Below are 4225 nucleotides of genomic sequence, written 5' to 3'. Positions count from 1 at the left end.
ATCTAGGTCTTTCCTGTTCTTTTCCGCCTTTCCTTATTGGATAAAAGAAAAGTCGGTGGCGACTCTTGCTATCCGCGACATTGCGATTCAAAACAAAACACAAAAGTCCAGTTCACCGTATGACACCATTGATAGAGTTCGTTTACAATAACAGTTACCATTCAAACATCGTAATGACTCTATATGAAGCCTTGTATCGGAGGAAGTGTCGATCACCGTTGTATTGGTCTGAAGTAGGTGAGAAAGGAATTCTTGGACCCCGAGTATTTCAAAAGACTATGGAGAAGATCAAGATGATCCAAGACAGTTAATTAATTAATCAGCTGGTTATGAATTTAAATATGAGTGAATGTCTAGACAACCTATTTCGAAATAATGAGAATCCTAATTGGACATCATCATCATCATAATATATATATATATATATATATATATATATATATATATATATATATATATATATATATATATATATATATATATATATATATAGACTATGGTCGTCAATATACCGTACAACAAGCTGATTATCTCGTATTCCTATCTGAAAAGTGTTCAAAAGATTAAAAGTATCGACTAGGAAAGATCAACAAACCAACATGTACAAGTCACTTGTCTTTACACTTTTGTGTTTCAGAATTATCGGTGTCGCTGTCTAAAAAACTTTCTCCTTGAATCCGTTTAAATATTTCTATAAAATCCTTATATATATATATATATATATATATATATATATATATATATATATATATATATATATATATATATATATAATCATATGTTTGGCCTCTATCTTACATTATGATTATAATTTAAATGTTGTGTTAATTATTAAATTAATTCTATATTGGCTCTGATAGATATTAGAGTCAATGAGAGGTTATGTTTAAAAAAAATAAAAGTGATTAAATTTAGCAAATGGACATGTGATCCTAATTTCGTACATTGAACAACTATCGCTTTTAAAACATTAACAGAAGGACAAGATCTTTCAGAGATCTAGTGCCTAATTTTTGTTAGTGATTTTTTAATGAGAATGCATTTCAGTTCATTCAAGTTTAAGAAAAAGCTATATGTATCTTAAAAATAAGTGATTCTTTAAAACACGTTCACGCAACAGTGATATGGATTTCAGTCAAAGAAGTAAAGCTGATCCCCCTAGAATCTTTGCCTATCAGTTTACTCGGATTTTATATATATATATATATATATATATATATATAATATATATATATATATATATATATATATATATATATATATATAATATATATATATATATATATATAATATACTTTACTTTAAAATTATGGTATAAACTCACCTTTTCCTAAACGTAGAATTTTTAAACGTGTTTTAAATATTTGAGTGAATTAATCTCTACAATTATACATATTATAGTTAATTTTTATAACTTTGGACATGTAGTTTATGGTGACATTAAAAATGATCTTGGCCAATATGTTGCAATCTCATGGGACATATGAGAGATCTTAAATCATATACATCAAGATGATCACATATTTGGCAAGTGAACAAGATAGACATGTCATAAGATTTCCCATTCACCTGTCAAGTTCTCTAATGGAGTTGTGTCCAGCTGACTAAATTTGAGGAAGAAGCCTTAAGGGCATGCTTGCTTCATTAGGTTTAAAATTATAAAATACCTACCTCTAGGGTTAGGTCAAATATCACGTGTAGGATCAAGCGCTTACCACTGTGCTAAAAGCAATTGCTGTTAGTGAGGGTGCAACTTTATTTTCTTATAGTATGAGCCCTCAGGGGCTGCACCTAAAGCGAGGTTTGTAAGCTCCCTCTAAGCACCATGGGTTGGGATGTTAAGCCCATTCGAATCCCTAAGGGTGACGCTGGATTTATTTATCCAACAAGTGCTGTAAAATAGGAAGTTCAGTTTATGTAAGGCTATTTATGCAGCCCGCTTTTCTGTTTTTATGATCAAGCAAAGTTTACAATTTCAATTACTTGTATTCTTACCTTGTTCAACATTTGGTATCAGAGCCTCGTCAAGAGGCCTGATCAGAGAAAGAGAGGTTGAGGAAAATCCGTGAGAATGACAGAAAATACCAGTAGCAGCAGATTTGTGCAACCAGCAATTCCCAAATTTGATGGTTTCTATGAGCATTGGGCGAAGCTGATGGAGAACTTCCTCCAATCGAAAGAAATATGGAACTTGGTCGAGGATGGAGTGGTTGGTGGTCCACAAAACCGGGAGCCAACTGATGAGGAGACAAAAACAATTGCAGAGCAGTAGTTGAAGGACAGAAAGGTGAAGAATTATCTTTATCAAGCCATTGATAGAGAAATCATGGAGACAATACTAAATGATGACACCTCAAAGCAGATATGGGACTCAATGAAGCAAAAGTTCAAAGGGTCAACTAGAGTGAAGAGAGCTCAGCTTCAAACTTTGAGGACTGAGTTCGAAATACTGAAAATGAAAGAGGGAGAATCTGTCAATGCATACTTTGGACGAGCTCTCTCCATAGCAAAATGGATGAAAGCCTGCAGAGAGATTGTGAAAGAAGCCGACATTACTGCAAAAATTCTGAGGTCTCTTGTGCCAAAATTCAACTATGTTGTGTGCTCCATTGAGGAGTCTAACAATGTGGAAACTCTAACCGTTGATGAACTCCAAAGCAGTCTTCTTATCCATGAGCAAAGAATGAAGGGATCAAATGAGGAGGAGCAGGCACTGAAGGTGACACACGAGGAACGTTATGAAAGAGGCAGAGGCAGAGGCATGATGAGAGGCCGAGGAAGAGGTAGAGGCCGACAGTTTACGAATAGGGCTGCAGTGGAATGCTACAGGTGTCATAATTTGGGACACTATCAGTATGAATGCCCAACCTGGGAGAAAAAGGTGAACTATGCCGAGTTTAATGAAGAGGAAGAGATGTTGCTGATGGCACAAGTAGATTCTCATCAAAACAAGAAAGAAGGAGTATGGTTTCTTGATTCCAGATGCTCAAATCATATGTCCGGAAACAAGGAATGGTTCATGCACCTAGATGAAAGCTTCAGGCACTCAGTCAAGCTTGGAAATAACTCAAAGCTAGAAGTAATGGGAAAGGGAAACATCAGATTGGAGATCGGCGGAAGTAATCACATTGTAAGTGACGTATTTTTTATTCCTGAACTACGCAATAACTTACTGAGTATTGGGCAGCTCCAAGATCGAGACATCACAATTGTAATTAAGCATGGAGTTTGCAAACTGTATCATCCGAGCAAGGGATGCATAATGGAAAGCTTGATGACCACCAACAGAATGTTTCTTGTGACAACAAACATTCTTATATCGGTGCCTACATGTTTCAATGCAAACGTTGATGATCTCGGTGAAATATGGCATAAAAGGTTTGGTCACTTGAGCTATAAGAATCTTGCGCTGCGGCATAACAAGAACTTGGTTCGAGGAATTCCAAAATTAAATGCTTCATCAAAAATTTGTACAAGCTGCATGGTGGGAAAACAACATCGATAAGCTATCCCTAAGAAAAGCATATGGAGGGCCAAACAACAACTGCAGCTTATTCACTCAGATATATGTGGTCCAATTTCTCCTGAATCACATGGACACAAAAGGTACATACTGACATTCATTGATGATTTTAGTCGTAAACTTTGGGTTTACCTTTTAAATGAGAAAAGTGAAGCCTTTACTACTTTCAAAGAATTTAAAACTATGGCAGAGAAGGAGACTAGTTTGGCACTGTGTTGTTTAAGAACAGATAGAGGAGGAGAATTCAACTCAAATGAATTTTCAAACTTCTGTAAAGCTCAAGGAATCAAGCGACAATTGACAACAGCTTATACGCCGCAACAAAACGGAGTCGCAGAGCGCAAGAATCGCACAATTATGAATATGGTACGTTGCATATTAGAAGAGAAGAAGCTGCCCAGAACGTTTTGGCCGGAAGCCGCAAAATGGGTCTGTCATGTGCTCAACAGAAGTCCCACATCTGCTGTAAAAAACAAAACGCCAGAAGAGTGTTGGAGTGGTTTCAAGCCTAGTGTCGAACACTTTAAAGTGTTCGGATGCGTAGGAAATGTTCACGTACCAGATGCTAGAAGACTCAAACTTGATGCTAGAAGCCAAAAGCAGGTTTTCATTGGATATAGCGAGAAGTCAAAAGGGTATAAAATGATAAACCCTTTAACAATGAAGGTAACAATCAGTCGGGATGTAATCTTTGAAGAAGAT

The sequence above is a fragment of the Lathyrus oleraceus genome, chromosome 6 (assembly GCF_024323335.1).
Source record: "Lathyrus oleraceus cultivar Zhongwan6 chromosome 6, CAAS_Psat_ZW6_1.0, whole genome shotgun sequence".
NCBI lineage: Eukaryota > Viridiplantae > Streptophyta > Magnoliopsida > Fabales > Fabaceae > Lathyrus > Lathyrus oleraceus.
This window is presented reverse-complemented; position numbering follows the sequence as displayed.